The sequence below is a fragment of the Diorhabda carinulata genome, chromosome 1, assembly GCF_026250575.1.
Source record: "Diorhabda carinulata isolate Delta chromosome 1, icDioCari1.1, whole genome shotgun sequence".
Lineage (NCBI taxonomy): Eukaryota > Metazoa > Arthropoda > Insecta > Coleoptera > Chrysomelidae > Diorhabda > Diorhabda carinulata.
Window position 1 is genome coordinate 39,702,857 of NC_079460.1, and position 18,817 is coordinate 39,721,673.

The following is an 18,817-nucleotide window of genomic DNA, read 5'->3' on the forward strand; positions in this document are numbered from 1 at the left end:
GCAAAGCATTATCTTAATATCTACTACAACTAGCGACTATCACAAGGACAACGAAGATCACTTAGCATTCTAGTTTTTGTCTGTCCTGCAACATGGCAAAGGAAGTAGTATGCATGACTTGCCACAATGACACATTGGAAAATTAGTTGAAACCTTTATCTCACACCGTCTTAAATGTCAATGTCAAAATTTTGACATCAGTTCGCCGGAAGTTCTTGCTACGCAACCGCACTTCTTCGACTCTTTAATCTTATCATATATTTTCAATTCATTTTTTTTATTCATATCCCGTATGCATTATCGTAAAACATACAACCACACGTTTAATATTGGTGAATTAAAGTCCAAGGTCGCCATCTATAATTATACTTGATGATGACGAAAAACTAGTAACGAAGTGCGAGGTAAATTTTAATTTAATCTAGAATATGTTTATAGTTAATTATATAACAGTTAATCAAATCGTGATTTTATAAATGTCAAAATAGAGTAAGGATTTTGACGTTTCGGATTTTTAAATGATTGTGTATACGTATTTGTGTTCTATTATGTCGTAGAAAAAATGGCGTATGCACCAATATAAGTTGAAACTATCAAAAAGTCATTACTCTCAAGAAGAACCACTCAGGGATAGTTTGTTTGACTCTATTAAAGAATTAACCTCCTATTGGGAAAAGTCACACAACTTAGAGGTTTACTAATACAAAATTCTCGCAGTTACCAGTAAGAATTTTTAGAAACTATGATCGGGTCAACCCCAAACTGAATGATCGGAAACTAACCCGGATATTTCTATTTCTACCCTGATATATCTGCGGGTGAATGCTGTCAAGTCACTGGTTGTTTCATTTGTCTATGGATTTTCGAACTTTAAAAATTATTCATTCCCCTTAAATTGTTAATTCTCATGAACAACGTCATTGATAGGCCATTTAGAATTAAACTTTAGTGCAAAATCCGTTTAAGTGAGTAAATCGTTGATTATTGCTAAATAATTATTAAACATAGATCTAAATCTCGATCTGGGTTACGATTGGCAATCAGTTGATAGGTGATATATATACTTGAATCTGGGTTATAGTTGTCGAAAAGTAAGAATTAAATGTTCTCCCCAGGTAGCATTTTATAGTAAGTGATAGTTTCTTATTTACGAGTACGCACCCTTCAAGATGATTTTCATTTTTTGCCAAATCTTTGCTTGTGCGTTTTCTATTGTGAAACCTAATATATTTCATCGATTAAATATTAATCCCGGATGATAAATAATCAGTTTATTGTTTTCTATACGAACTTCAATATGTCTAATGATCTAAATGTAACTAACTAACTTCGTATTTGAATCTTTATATCTCATTGCTTGCTGTCGACTTGCCTTGGGCACAGATATAAATATAATTGACAGCTGCAACCGTATAAGGTAGGTAGGAGTCTGCTTTCACCGACCATATTTTCAACAATTATTTTTTTAATTCGAGTATTTTGTTAGAATACTCTTTAGACTGTCCCACAAATACAGTACAAGTCAAATAGACAATTTGAAGTGAATTTGGAACCAAATTAAGACGAAATAATAACAAATGGCTAAAGAAAAATGGAAATGTAGAAAATATCAATAATAGAAGTAAGAGAACATGAAAATAAACATATGGACCTTATGGAATAAATGAAAATCTCCTATTTTTCACCAGAATAATTAAGGGGATATCAAGACAAAAAATTGAATAAATCATATTCCTACAAATTGTCTTTTTAGTTGATTTATTGGAAATGATGTTACAACTTAATTCACTAGATTAACATTTAAGAATATACTTTTTTCAGTGTACGTATAAAAAATGTTGCGATGTCGCCATAGCATTCCATTAAAATTCGACCTTAATTTCTATTAAAGATAGCATATTACGTGACCGCAAAATTTGGTAAACGAATAAGGATGGCGTTATAGATTTTCGGCATAAATAACAAGATTTACATGTGAATAATATTCATAAAATCGCATTTGGTTACGCTTTCCACTTTTATCAATCCACTATTATTATTATCAATCAACAACACAATGCACTTCGCTTATTTGCTCTACTCGCCTTTCACTGTGTGTATAGAGGTGGGCTAACGCCAGTTACGGAAGGACCTACAACATACAGCGTGACCGGATAAAAATAAGGCGAGTACGTAAAGACAACATTTTCATAGAAAAAGTTGTCTTTTATTTCATATCACAAACACCAACATCCAAACTTTAAATTCGGAAGAGTTTTTTAATATAATTCCAAAAAAGTAACCAAAATTGGCAAAATACGAAGAAAATTATGAGAACAATATAAAAAATGTCCAAATATAAAAGGAAAGAAAAGTAAATTAAGAAATAGGTTCAAAGCAAATATACTAGGATATATTAAAAAAGAAATAATCAATTGGGAAGGACAACAAACAACAACAAACACTGACCAAGTCAAAAATAAGCTATTTTGTGAAATTATGAAAGTTGTGTTATAATGAAAAATGTATTTACAAAGAAGTAGTGTCTAATTGTATAGCTGTGTCTAAATTTTAATTCCAATTTGTGACCAAATGTTACTTTTTGGCTTGGTTAGTTTTGGTCCACGATGCCCACGATGTAAGCTCCGCTCAATACGAGTAAATCTCGAATTTTTTATTAAAAATCCGACTTTATCCATCAGCATTCTCATTGAATCCACATCTCTTTCCATTGAGCATTCTTTTGTGGTCTGTAATCATGGAAAGCCAGATCTGGAGAATTTAACTCCAGTTTTCATAAATATGTGACGCGGATCGATACGACGGAATTTTTTTCTTTTGCATTTGAGGACTATTTACTTCTATTACTGCACTTAATGCATCTATGCATCCAATAACAGTATGTAATATTAACTGTTGATGGTTTTACCTTTACCTACAAAATGCCACGCACGTTCCCAAATCCTTGTGCTATTACATTGCCAACTGATGTTGGCTATCCACAGTGTACTCTCCATTACTCATCCATTGTTACGTATCGTCGGTTTTTCATCATTTAAAGAAAAACTTTCCCATGACAAATGCTCATCAAAAACAATAAATATATTATTATATCTTCAACCTTCCAAATCTCTCAAGCAAAAATTGGTGATCGCTAAAACCCTTACAAATGTACTTTTTTTTATATTTTGCAGTTGACCAGAGCCTTCAGTATAGTTTGTAGTTTTTCGACCTCAATTAAAGACAGCATACCACTTTTTGCCAATGTATCTGATTCTGAATAACATTCATCAAGCCGTTGCTTTGCTGGCACACCAAAAATTAAAACAAATGTAGTTTCACTTAACCTTTAATATATCGATCCAAACTAAACAAAATATTGTAAAATTACAACACGCATCTTTCGAAGCTTGGTAACCAAACTGAAACTGAAAAATATAGAGCGTAATTTCTTTATCAAAAAACAGTTTTTGCAGATAAATAATTATACGTAATTGTAGTAACCATTCGGTATTTGTTTTACCATCTCTAACACTTCTCAATTCAGACCAAACTAATTTCCATTTATCCAAGTTCATTTCATTTCAACCTTATTCTATTCTATTATTTTCTGTACAGGTTTGTACCTGTACCGAGCGCAACTATATGCACTTTATAGATACAGAAGTGTATGATAACCAGTTTGTCTCGTTAAAAAGTGTGTTCGGTTACGACTTCACCGAGTTTTATGGGCGTTTGAATCGTTAACTTGTTATGAAATCTCACATGGAACTTGTGTAATTTGTATTTAGCATCATTGTGTTTTGAGCAATGGTACGGTTTTTTATTAAATTTGATGATGAATAAACAAAAATAAGTCGTTCAATTCAACTTTATCTAAATGTTGGTGAACGCCAAACTCGCGGACTTGGAGAAAATCGGAATTTAACATGATTTTCGTCAAGATAGTTTCCATGGACACACTAAATGACATTTGGAATTATTTTTGGTGTTTTATTTGGTAAACTATTGCTAAAAATTTAATAGCAATCAATCATCATCGTCATTGACAAGATTTTTCAGTCCTACGTTGCTTTCGTCGGATTAAACTAATTACCCATTTTTAAAGGTAGGTTACGAGGGTTAATAATGTGGTTATAAACACAAAATATGTATACCAGGGCAAAATTGAAACTTTCATTAATTTGTTTTTGAACTATTAATTCTATAAGTGGACTGTATTAACTGGATTTTTTATCTTTATTTGCTTTTCGTTTCGGGGGTTTTTCTCTTGAAAGTGAGGTAATAAATCGACGTTGGCCCACACAAGAATTTCTCCATGAATCTGAAAAAGTAGTCTGACAGTGCAAGTTCTGAACTGAATGCTGAATGCTGGGGTAGTTGGAGTTCTATACCACCAAGTTCTTCGAGCTCTTTCCGCGCAACTTTTGCGGTACGTGGTTTATCATTGTCTTGTTGTAAGAAAACCCGCTTTTGATTAACTAAACCTGGATATTTCCCCGATAAAACATTCACCTCAGCTGTCCACTATATACCTCGGCATTGATATCTTGACCATCTGGAATAATTTCGAAGTACACTAAATCCTCATAATTCCACAATACAACAAGACTTTCCGATCGAATCTACCTTCTTTTGCGACGGGTTCTGGTAATTGCCCTTTGTTTAACCGCCGGTTTTCCATGTTGGGGTTGTTTTGATAAAATAAAGGAAAAAAGCTGTTTATAAGATCCGATGGTACTAGGCTGGTTTTCTATTAATTCCCTTGTAACCTCAATACCCCACGCAGGTGGATGACTTGAGCTCGAACAATCTTCAACCGTGTACTTTGTCTTCCCCTCAATTTCGCATATTATCCTTACTGCCACGGCTGCTTTAAGCTTTTGTTTCCAATAATATCTTAAAAAATACTCATATTCCATATTTATCGCACGATAAATAAGTATGAAATAATTGCACTCTTCATAAAATTAGAGATTAGTCAGTCAGGTTTAAATCGAGGCGTACAAATTTGCACATGTGAAAACCGAAACCCCCTGTGTATTATTATTATCGTACCTCTACCGTATATATAAATATTGATGAGTTTCCATTTAAAAATATGAAGAACCTCTGCAGAAAATAGTGTAATTTTATATTTGTAGAAGCTAACGAACTTCCGAGGGAAGCACTAAGTTATGATCGAAGGGGCTGGCCTAGTCAAATGAAGGGTTCTAGCACATATTTAATAAATAGTGTGACCCAATCTGCATCGAATGTTTTATAAATTGTAATTATTTGTTATACCATCAGAACTTCAGCACCTATTCGACAACTTATCCAATAATTTTTTTGTGTATAAGAATTGTTACGTAAGACTTATCAACCTTCAGTTTTAACAACATCGCACTAAACAATCCAATCATCTAGGCGAGTTGCTCAAGAACTCAGCCTTTAGAAAATTCACTTTCACTTTATTTTTTAATTTATTCTCGTTATAGTTTGCCAATATCGCGAGTTCTGTAGCATTGTTTGGGTGTTCGTTCTTGGGGTTATCGTTATCAATTTCTTACGACACGGACAGAATTGAGTATTTTAGTAAAAAACGTCGAAATTTTAATAAAAACCCAACGAGGAATTTCTGTTTATGTGTAATACGTATAATAGCATACAGAAATGTCAGAAATTCCGCAATACATTTGTATAAACACTCTGGACATTTCTAATATACTGGATTGGCAAAAAAATGTTGGCACCTATTCATACAATTGGCAGACTCATTGATAAGTTGATCGAGATCTTTCTTTGGTTATTTATTCCAAGCTACCTCAAACGTGAGAGGAAGCTTTGCTGAAATTTGTAAAGAATGCTGAAAATTCAACATCCTGTGACCAATCATGTCCCAGATATGTTCAATTGGAGACATATTGAACGATTTTGTTAGCCAAGATCCTCTACTAATATGAGATCCTGGCAGGGCCGGATTAAGATTTATAAGGCCCGGGGCTAAAATAATGACGGGGCCCCCTTAAGGAATTCGAAAACCCGGAAAAATTCTCGAAATAATATCAATACGTTAGATTTGTGGTATCAACACATCAAAAAATACAGAATGATGGGGCCCTCTTGGACCTGGGGCCCGGGGCTATAGCCCCCCCAAGTCCCTAGCTTAATCAGGCTCTGGATCCTGGATTGTCTTACGTTATTGATATTTGGCCCCCCTTCCTGAACGTAGCGCCGGTCTGTCATGTTGCTTCTAATATAAACCCTGGATGATCTGGATCCATTGCTAGTCGCACGGAATTCTCTCTCTATCCAGTGTGGATGATAGAAATTCCGTATTTGAGGATACTCCGCTACTAATTTCTGATTGGCCGTGCTACTAAACCGGTTTCTAACAGTCAAGATCCTCCAACTACGATCTTGTAACTCTGTGATCGGTCTACGACGTCCAATTCCTCTGGCTCTATTATTTAGTAAAGCTGGTAGAGTTCTTGACATTCTGTTTGATTCAAATAGAAAGATTTGCAATGAAGTTAACTAATTTTTAAAATCAAAGTGATGATAGGAATCAGCAACAACGAAAACTTGATAGATGGTATTAGAGATTCAACATTGACTCTAGTTTTTATATTTAGCTCTTTAAACCGCGTATGGGATACTTTTTTGTTTAAATTGGCGTTATCTTATCTGTCCTTAAAACCTTAGGTATTTCTCTTAGTGATATACGAACTTCAACAGTATTTATTGTAATCTAATTCGTAATTTTCAGTTCCAGTTTATGCACACTGCTGATTACATCACTTGTAGCGAATTGCATAAATATTTAGTTCTTTTTAGTTCAAAAAGAAACACAAACTATATTCAACTAAGATGCAATGAATAAGAGATTATTTAACAATTTAGGAACAAAGATTAGGTCATTAAACTAAACTCTTCCATTTAACCTATCTTATAATATCCACTCCATATGAGCTGTAGCCAAGAGGTTTTCTAATATAGATGAAGCAGTATTTTAAACGTGTCACTTGTTGGATTTTCTTTCATTTACATAAGTTTCCACTATACTAAGATATCATAGTACAGATAATACGATGACTTCTTTCTATACGAGGATAGTCCCAGAAGTACCTAGCCTGACTTAGTTATGGTAGTAGTTGCTTGAAAAATACCACTGTACTAGAAAGTACACAATCTATACAGTATATATTTAAAGTTTGAAGATGCCACGTTGTTTAGTATTTGTTTGGCAGCCATCAGTGAATTTGTAAACATGGAATGAAACAAAAAGCGTCGTGAAGATGTTTCCATCGAGTGTTTGGCAACGTTTCACAGAAATAATGCCGAATTTTTGCGCCGTTTCATAACCATGGAAGGAATGTGGGTCCATCACTTCACACCCGAAACAACAGAACAATCAAAAGAATTTACTGAAAAGGAAGAACAAGCTCCAAAGAAGGCAAAGACCGTTCCATCTGTATGCAAGATCATGACGTCGATTTTTTGGGATGCGCCTGGAATAATTTTCATTTTCTATATTGAAAAAGGAAAAATTATCAACGGCGAGTATTACACGAACTTATTGTAACGTTTGAGCGAAGAAATCGAGGAAAAACGGTCGCATTTGGCTAATAAGAAAATGTTGTTCCATCCGTTATTGCAATGGTTAAAATTAATGAATTAATGAAGTTTGAATTGCTACCTCATGCAATTTAGAGTGATTCATTTCCGAAATATTTTTTTCGGTGCTTAATCAAAATATTAATCTACATATAGAAAATAAACCTCAACAAGTTTGAGCTCTAATATGATTTTCAACTACTACTCGAAATTTTTGTATAATTCGCACTGATTCACAAATAGGAGTCGTTTAAGCACAGTTTTTTGAAAAAAATTTTTTTCTCCTATTGGTCAACTAGTGAGGTTTACACAAAAAAACTCTTAAAGGAATTTCGAAGAGAATGAAATTCTCCACAAGATACATCAAACTGATTTTAATTATTGTAAAAAGTGAGTATTAAAAATTTCGGTAATTATATACTTTCACGGTCACCTGGTCTTTTGGCTCTAGAAAATCGAAAAATGGATGGATTTTAATGATCTTGGTCTCAAAACATTTTATTTTACGGCGGATTTAAAAACAAAATTAGTAGAAATAGCTGGAATGAAAATTTTTCATAGTTTTACTGTTTTAAATCGTAAAAAAATTAAAAAAATTATCTCATTATCAGATAAAGTTCTTATATTTTTTTTTGTATTCTACATAAATTAATAAACAATTTAAAAAGAAAAAATTCAAAAAGAATGATTTTTTCAGTTTTTATAGCTTAAAATGAAATCGATGAAAAACAATCAATTTTCGTGAATAGTTTCGTACTATATTCTTCAATGTTAATAGTTTTTGGACTATTAAAAATCGAAAAATAGATAAATTTTATCATTTTGGTCTCAAAATGTTCCATTTTACGACGAATTTATGAAAAACACGGGGGTAGTGGCTGAATTTGCGGTTTTTAATAGTTTTAAACCTTGAATAGTAGAAAAACTTTTTTTTTTATAAATCCACCGTAAAATAAAACATTTTGAGACCAATATCATTAAAATCCATCCATTTTTCGATTTTCTAGAGCCAACCTAACCTAACCTAACCTAACCTAACCAAAAAACCAAGTAACCGCGAAAGTGTATAATTACCATAATTTTTTGTAAAGGATTATTTTGCAAAACCGTTTTTTCTTACGATTTAAAACAGTAAAACTATGAAAAATTTTCATTCCAGCTATTTCTACTAATTTTTTTTATAAATCCGCCCTAAAATGGAACATTTTGAAACCAAGATCATTAAAATCCATCCATTTTTCGATTTTCTAGAGCCAACCTAACCTAACCTAACCTAATCCAACCTAACCTAACCAAAAAACCAAGTAACCGCGAAAGTGTATAATTACCATAATTTTTTGTAAAGGATTATTTTGCAAAACCGTTTTTTCTTACGATTTAAAACAGTAAAACTATGAAAAATTTTCATTCCAGCTATTTCTACTAATTTTTTTTATAAATCCGCCCTAAAATGGAACATTTTGAAACCAAGATCATTAAAATCCATCCATTTTTCGATTTTCTAGAGCCAAAAGACCAGGTGACCGTGAAAGTATATAATTACCGAAATTTAAAAAAAAAAACTTTCTACATGCATTTTAAACGGCAAAACTTCCTATTCAAATTGTAAGCACTCAAACTTGGTGAGAATATTTTTTTCCATATGTAGATTAATATTTTGTTTGATCACCGGAAAAAAAGAATTTCGAAAATTAATCACCCTATCATGCATCCTATTTGCCAGATTTAGCCCCCTCGGTTTATTTTATGTTCCCAGACTTAAAAAAATGGCTCGGTGATCGAAGATTGTCCAATAATGGAAAGGTGATGTGGGCAATTAATGACTATTTGGAGGAGCTTGACGATTCTCATTAGCCAAAGGGTATTGAACTTATTGAAAACACCGCTGGGAAAAGTATGGAGCTAAAAGGAAATTAAATTTTCATTTAATATGAATCTAAATTACACGTATCATCGCTTATGTATTGCTACTTGATCAATTACATTCACATAATTCTCAGTGTTGTGATACAAAATTGCTGATAATCCGTCCGGGTGAGTCACTCATCGGGGTATGATTCAATCACACAATAAGTCTATGGAGCAGGTCCCCTTACCCTATTCTATTCAAAATGCCTGACCCTTAACCTTGAATGACGGTCTGTATATGAATCAATATTTTGGTTTTGTTGCATGTCTCTTTACGTTACTGTTAAGCCATTTAAGCTCCATCGACATATCCTCCAATTAAAATTAATGCGTCGGTATTTATATACGCGTTTAATTTGATTCAGGAAGTTAAAAAGTGACAAATTCTATCTTTTGAAAGTTTCAAAGAACTTTGTCACGTCGTAAACTCTTTTCTAAACAAGGATGCATTTTTATACAAATTCGATCAAATGTCTGAACCGGAAGTGAGAGAATTACACCCACTTGATCATCTTGAGGATGATCTAAAAGAAGAATGTGTTCTTATAAAAAAATTCTTGGCGTGTGAAAACCAAATGAGGTTAAGGTAATTGCACTGCAGCACATTTTGAACATCTCTATCCACACTGTATATTAATTTTAAAGAAATAAAAGAATTAGCTTCTCCATTTTATTTCATTTTAAGAATTACGTTTGTCATGTTTTTCTTACGGAAGGTAACAATAAAAATAATAAGTTGAAGAAAACAAGAATCCGCACGCTAGTTTAACTTTCTAAAGTTTGGCGCCACGTGATATTTTTTTCAGGATATTATTTTTTTTTCTACAGATCAGATACGACCTTGTGTATTGTATCTATCAACCTATATTATACTTCATTATCTTTTTTTTTTTATATATATATATATATATATATATAAATGAATTAAATTTGCCGAGGAATAATCTGACCTTGAGTAAAATAACCAAACGACAAGTCATCGTATATGTAAACAAACTACAAAAAACTATTACAAGTCGATTTGTTTGATCTATGTAGCTAACCTTGTTTTGTAGCATCGGAACTAGAAAAAGACAATATGCTCCATATTCATATCAACGTTGAAATGTCTGCCCACATGGTTAATCAATAAACAATAAATAACCTGATTTTACCAAAGTTTCACGAGATTATGTCTATAAGTTATATAATATTTAGAAACATTCAGGTCTCTGATTTCAAGACGTCGATCGCAGTCTTTCACTGCTACTATACGGTACTGTTATACTCAATTACATCACCAACTTACTGTATGTACATACTTTCGAAGACATTTTAAAAGAGGAAGAGGTTATGTGTATATACATATTATACGTACCTCGCATTAATGTTCAAACGGTACTTAATATTTTTCTCTGTTTCAATCGGACAATAGAAACTACTTTATGGTGATAAAACTACCGATAATCTCTAAACAAAATACAGGGTGTCTCGAAGTATGGATGGAATGAATTACGTCCAATAGTTCGGTGTAGAAATGATCTTGATACGCTACTTTGTCTAGATAAAATTCTAATGCTACATGCCGTTGATCTGTCAAATTTGATGTTTACATCCTTGACTTTTTTGTAACTTTTCAAATAACATTGTTGAAAACATATCTGTTCATTGGATTTAATGTATGTTCTTTATAATCTCTTGAATCTTTGTTATTGAATTTATGTTTTTTTGATATTCCATTTTGCTGCTTCGCTAAATTAAAATCGAAAACACTTGTAGTAAAAAGTTCGTTTATAACCATCACCATTTTGTCAAACGTCAAATTTTAATGCTGTAAATCAGTATAAACTTGTATAAAAACTGACAAGTCAGTTGATCCATTTTGGGCGTTTAAAACACGATTAACTATCGATAGATAAAAGTTTTTGCGATGTTTTTAATTGTTGGTAAAGATGTTGATCATGATTAAGAATCCCTCTAACTTTGGCACCGGATTTAATTGTCTTGAAATAGTGGTGGAGCTGATCTAGGACTACACTAAAATCAGGACCGGATTAAGATTTATAAGGCCCGGGGCTAAAATAATGACGGGGCCCCTTTAAGGAATTCGAAAACCCGGAAAAATTCACAAAATAATATCAATACGTTAGATTTGTGGTATCAACACATCAAAAAATACAGAATGATTTCCAAATGATGGGGCCCTCTTGGACCTGGAGCTATAGCCCCCCCAAGCCCCTAGCTTAATCCGGCACTGACTAAAATGCTTAAATATGTATTTATCTGGAACTATATAGGTATATTTTCCAGTTTTACTATTCTATTAGTATTAGCAGTTTTTAATTCTTAATTCCAAATCTAAATAAAAAAAATCCACAGTGGCAATACTACTTGTCATTATATAAAATTTGTATTCTTATCACATCAGGTGGAATACAATGATTCTATCACGTCTTGTTTGATTTTGTAGGTCCGTTGAAACTCGTAGATCGAGATAAATAATATTCGTCCTTGGTTAAGTTCAGGTTGTTAGTATCAGATGGTGGTAGTACTTATACAACTGCCAATTGGTATGTACATACAGTAGCGTTCAATGGTTTTTATCCATTAATAAAATCAAAAAATTGTTGCTGTGAAAAGTTAACAGGTAATTTCGATTAAATATTCACACTTTTCAAATATAAACAAAAATATATTCGAGATTGTGTTAATTAGTTCTCATGATCTGTACCTAAGACAAATTAATAAACAATTTAATAGCTCTCGGATAGTATTTGGTTAGGTTCTGAGATCTGAGGTCTTAACTATGCTTTCCTCGTCGAAACAACAATAATACTTTGTACTGAAGATATTAACGCTCCACATATTGGGGCCAGTGCTAGGGCCAAGACCATTCGTCCTAGGTGTGGATGAAATAGAGTTAACGCCAATTTGGAATGACGTTGGTGCTCGTACTAGAATTTAATAGTTTTGGTTTGATATGCAGTCTTATTAGAATCAAGACGTTCAAATATGTAAAGTGAATGGCTTCGTGTTGAAGAAAAGACTTCTATTTTGCAAAATTAAATTCAAAACATAGTTGTTAGCAGTTAATTTCTTTTCACGCCTAAACCTCTTAACTTTGGCCTGATGCAGAAAGAAATGAGCTTGGGCTCTAAGTGTAGACACTTTATTAAAACGTTCCACGAACATAATTAAGTTCATAGTCGGCGTAACTAACGCTCTCTCTGTATGACATGAAATTCGATTATTGTTGAAAGCCGGCCTTACACCAAGACGACATCTAGCAACTAGTAGCCTACAATAGTCTTAGGAAAAGTCGCCAGTCACACAAACCAGTACTAGTTGAAACTGAACAGAATAGAAAACGAATTACAGCATATACTGAAGAAAAAAATGGAGTCAGTATTGAAAAAATTTCGTAACGGAAGAAGATAATACAAGTGACAATGATACAATACTAGAATATGGAGGGGAAACTGTTAGAAGTGGAAAATAGTGACATTATCAAAAAAATGACACACAAAAATACAGTCGGGTCAGACGAATTAGTGAATGAAGTAATTAAATTGGAATTTCTGGACCGTTAATGATGTCCACATTTACCATAGACTCCCATTCCACTTTTTCAGTACCTTTCGTATGGTTATAGGTACGAGAAGGTCTTCTCGGAATATTTTTGAACGGAATGTAACCGTTGCTTCAAGTATATAGAGAAAATAATTTGAAGATCATTTGAAATGGCTAATTTTTTAAAAAGTACGTTATTTAGTTCTAGGTACAAAACACTTCTACTTCTAGATCAATATTTGGAACTTTCTAAAAGCTTTTTAAAGTTCTTTCAGTTTCTGTTAACTTTGAGGAGACTTAGGTAAAGTTGTTGGTTGTCCTCCTTGATAAACGTGATCTTCGAAATTAATACTTTATTCAGCGCGGTCAAGTGGCCTCAAAAAGTACCAAATTTATCTCGGAAAAATTTTTTTTTTCGTTATTTATGTTTAGTAGTGGCCTCCGAACCCAGGGGATGATTTACAATAACAAAACACAAATCCTTGCCTACGCAGTTATGTGGTACGTTTTGTTTCGAATAATTTCTTTAATTCGATTAATATCGTTAAAAAATTTTCATTTTTTTACTGTTACCGCGTATATTTCCTCCTCTGTTAATCATCTCAAGTAGCGCCTCTGATTTCGTCAACCGCACACTGAGTGGTAGCGCGTTAAACAGGCCGTTTTGTTGCATTTTCACCTGTTGTTTTGTAGTCCCGATGTGCATACACACATATACACATCCACATATTATCCACTATCCACAACTGCAGGTGCCTTGTCCACATTCTCCACCTGCGCTTTTCAGTCTCGTTTCTTGTTTGTACCAACCGTCACAGACTTCTTTTTGATACCTTTTTTTATCGAAATTAACAAAGAAAACAATGTGATTTCCGAATGTCAACTATACGGGGTCGTATGATATATTTAATATTTACGTGAAAGTTACGAATATTAATAGTTTTAAAACGTATCGTTTTTTTTTTCGTGGTGGAAATATCGTTTGCCGTTGTGGTTATAAATTGAATTGAAATCTATCGAGGCGAGTAATTTATTTTTATCCACTTGTTAATTTCGACATGACAATTCGCAGTCGCCGTCTTAAAACATTTGGACAACCACATTCAAATAATTATTAGGTTTCATCGGAGGAATATCCAGGCTTAGTTGATCGAAAGAGAATTCACTCACGAAAATACAACGCTAAACCCCGTATGACGAAAGTCATAGGCAGAACAACTCCTACCACATCCAGCATTTAGTCCCGAGCTTGCACCGTCAGATTACTATTTATAGTAGAAGTATAGAAAGTGTTGCGTGGGAAAAAATTTAGAGTTTAAATCACACATCTGCCATTATCACGACGAAACTTTAGTTTATATATTTTCTCGTGAGATATTTATTAAAAAACTATCAAGTACATGTATAATTTAATGAGTTACAAATAGCCTTCGATATTAACGTTGAAAGAATGCGAATCAAGATGCATATCGACCGACCATTTTCTACTCTCCCAACAAAACTTAATATTTATTGATCTTGGACGTATCTCATTCCTATACGATGAGTGAATTGAACTGGCGTAATACGTCAAACAGAACGCATTCACAATACTTCCCTAATCTATTATTCAGGGCGTCCCCTTTTAGAATAGAAATAGGCCAAGAGCTACATGAATAATATGGAAAATGTGACATATCATTTTATTTATTCCTGAATAAATTCTACATATATCCTATATTATTTTTACATGTTTTTCTCGATGCAACTCTACTTTTCCATTCTTATATTCCCCTATACGTATAAATATAACTATTGTGAACCCACTGCTTAACACAGTTCACAATAAATTGCTGGAAAGTTATTTTTATATTATGTTGAAGTATCCTCCAGCTATGTATTCACAATTACACTAATAAATTTGAAAAGCAATCGTGTGTCATACAGTGGTATATTTACTTATTTGTCCCCACATAAATTTGAAATGTTTTGCTAAAATGGGGGGCAATAAATCACTCGAGTTTATCGAAAACGCAAAAATAAGACTTAACTCAATCATCAAACCAAAATAAAAAACCTACTCAGAGAAGAAACTATATATATATATATATATATATATATATATATATATATATATATATATATATATATATATATGATTAAATTTGTATTTTTACAAATGGATTACTCGATCGGCAGGTTAAAACACTAAATCGCACTAAATGAAGACACAAAAATAAATGGTACAAGTACAATACGCAGAAGCAGATAACTCGTATACTGAATCATAAAAGTCACCGGAAGCAGGAAACGTACAACTGATTATGATTAATTATAAGCTAGTCAGAAGAGCCTCAAGTTCTTGAAACAAGCTTGCTTATCGGACTTTTTGAAAATCCTTGTTAGGATCTGATGTACCAATTAATTATAAAAAAATAGCGCTTTAATCGCAGAATCTAATACAATTATATTGTCTGCAGGTTTAAATGAGATTTTAATTTCGTTTCTTTTTTTTTTTTTTGTAAACTGGCCTAATCTTCTGGGCGTCCCCTATTTAAACCGATCTCGCTCGGCTTCAATCGGCGTGTGATTCACTGTCTTTATGACGTTATTCCATTACCATTAAAACCAAGATCACCGGTTTGTGTGAGTAATATTTACAAGGATTGTTGTAATATTTACTATACACCATTATCAAAACGATAATATGGCGTTTTATATTAAATTATAAAGGTAATGCGCAATGTGACTAAATTTGACGTAATTTACGAATTAAATAATATGAAGTTGATTACTTGAATTAGTTTGATGTCAGTATGATGTTATACATGGTTATACAGTGAAAATTATTATCCAATTTAATTCTTCTAATTAAATATTAAAAACAGCTTATGTATTAGCCTTTATTGTTGGTTAGGTTGTAGGAAATTTAAGCATGTCTTTAATCGTATAATGAATCGAAAGTAAATATTTAAGAATCGTTTGAAATTAGTGGTGATATAAGAAGAATACAAAGTCGCCATTTTTCGTATATACGACTTGTAAAGTACTGGATGATTAGTTTCACTATACACCGTGTGTATAGTGTAAAATTTTACAGATTCCTTTCCTAACTAAATTGTTACAATAAAAGGACCATTCCGGTTTTTTGTTTCAACAATAAGTTTCCATATTATATTCATATTTTGAATTATGATTTTTTTGTTAAAAATCGATTTTGTAGGAGAAAGAAAAAGACGTGGTCACAGATGAAACCTGAAAAATAAAAGCGTCACTCTACTTCTGTCACCATGCGGGCAGACTTACATATTATGCTGTCCTATTTCGTTTCATTGCCAGTAAAATGAGCCATACATCCCTTTTTATAAATTAATAATTATCTCATATAAATAAGAAAAAGTTGCAACCTAACCTAACAATAAATTTTGGTTCTGACAAATATTTATCAGTACCTACAAATAGTCAGAGTGTATAAAAATCAATAAACCAAAATATTATATTATTTTCGTCAGTAATTTCTCCTCATGTACTACTTCCATACCTGTATTATTTCTCTTGTAAATCTTAATACTAGTAGTAACAAGTGAAGATTGCCCGGAGGCCGATCGGTGCGAAGGAGGCGGTTAATATCGAGTTCTTCTTTTCTTTCTTCATACGAGCGACGCGATCGGTCGTTGACCATTCGGTGACCCGATCGGTGAACCGCACAAATATACTCATCGTCGAAGCGTTTAAAACGTTTTACCTACGATGATGATGATACGAAAGAGGCAGGCACTTTCATATTTTATTTTGTGGCGAGAAAATGTTCCATGTCGCTTTTAGTTGTATAGGGAATGTTTGGTTTTTTGGAGGTGGATGTGCATCGGTTAAAAGGAAGTCTAGACTCTTTTGAACATGTGTCGAACGATATTTTTAGAATGGTTTATCAGACAGAGTTGTTTTTTGTTAAGTAAAGCTGAATAAAATATTGTAGTAGAGACTGACATTGGTAACAAAAAATTGAAACAAGCTACTCTTTCATACCTTATTAAAAATGTGGTATCTACTATACATCAACTATAGTTCTAATTTAACAATTCAATTATATATTTTTTTTTATTAAATATTAATTTTTTTCGGCCTCAACAAGCAACAAGATGAAAATTTGGAATTATTGAAATGACATATTGAAATGAATAAAACTTAACCTATTTTTGTTTAAGAACAACATTGGAGAATCCAGCTAATTCCCGAGAACTTGAAGAACGCATTTGTATTATCAACAGAATTCCGTTATTTATATGATTAGTAAACGTGAAGGTGTTCTAAAAATATTACTGTGTTTGGCACATGAAACTATTGCCGAATATATCGTGTTAATACCAAAGTCATTGGTCGGGGCACATGACCGACTGCCGCATTGTCGTTATGATTAAGACTAATCATACTACATCTGGATGAATAATACTTGTTCATAAATAAGGAGGGAGCTATTAGTCACGACCACTCTCAACGCAAAATTGGGAAAAAGGAGTGCCAGAAGAACATCGCTGTACATATTCTCCATTTCCGATATTGTAAACTAAAATTATATTTAAATAAAGTGTTTTAAAAATAGATAATCTCCTGTATATACATATATATATAACAATTGTTTCATCGAGTAATTATTAAATGGGATTTTACACAATTCCATCAATAGCTCTTTGCGGATTTCATATTTTGGAGATAGTCTTGGGGAATTTTATGTATTCGACCGTTCTGGTTGACCTTGAACCTATTTACTCGGAAAGGCCGTGACGTCACCGCTAGGCTCCGTCGCAGTTAAGTTGTTGATACAGAGTGATGTCACATATTAAAAAAAATGTACAAAATTTTTTTATCTCTTGTTTTGACGTCTGAGATACGATAGACGATAGAGATTAGTCAAGGTGACTGGTCTAAACTTATAATTTGTTTTTATATTAGATACGTTATCAATATGATTTATCTAAAATATATGATAAACTTTGCGTGGTTTACAGTTACAATCAATAATAAAGTATTCGTTATTCTTTTTCATTATTAGTTTGGGGGGATCTGAGAATCAAATATGACGTTAGTTATTTTTTCAATATACTTGTTTTTTTATAATTTACTTCAATATATTTTTGTTTATTACGTTCTTAAAGGAAATATACAATATTAATTTGAAGAGTCACGTAGTGAGGGCGATATTTTTTAAAATTACGATTAAAGTAAGTCCAGCATAGATTTCATGCAGAATATAGACAATTATCACCATAGTATATGGAAAAAGTTATTTTGATTGATTTACTGATAGAGATATCAGATCCTGGTGTTAGATACATTGTTTTGAAAATGTTTCAACTGCATCAAGAAAAAAATTAATGAATGAAGGAATTATTCATTTTGGTAGTCTAAAATCGAAAATACGGCAAAATAAGAAAACATACTAATTAAAGACCCTTGTAAAAATGCTTATTTACATATCAATGTTTAGATAATACACTGAAAAGTCATCAAACCGATTACGCTATAAAATCAAAAAAATTTTGACAAAAAATCATCCATTCACATAAAAATATGATACAAGTAATTATTAATTTGAATAGTTTGCTTATTCTTTCATCGATTTAGAACAAAAAATTGTTTAATGAGCAGATGTTTTAATAGTTAATTTATGGCAATTAGTTTATATTCATTTTTAAATACTTGATGGGATTTAAACAAAAAAGCCAATTCATGTTGAGACATTAAATTGCCGATGAGTTACAAAAATTGAATAACCGTGAAATAAACTTCATGATCATTATTGAAA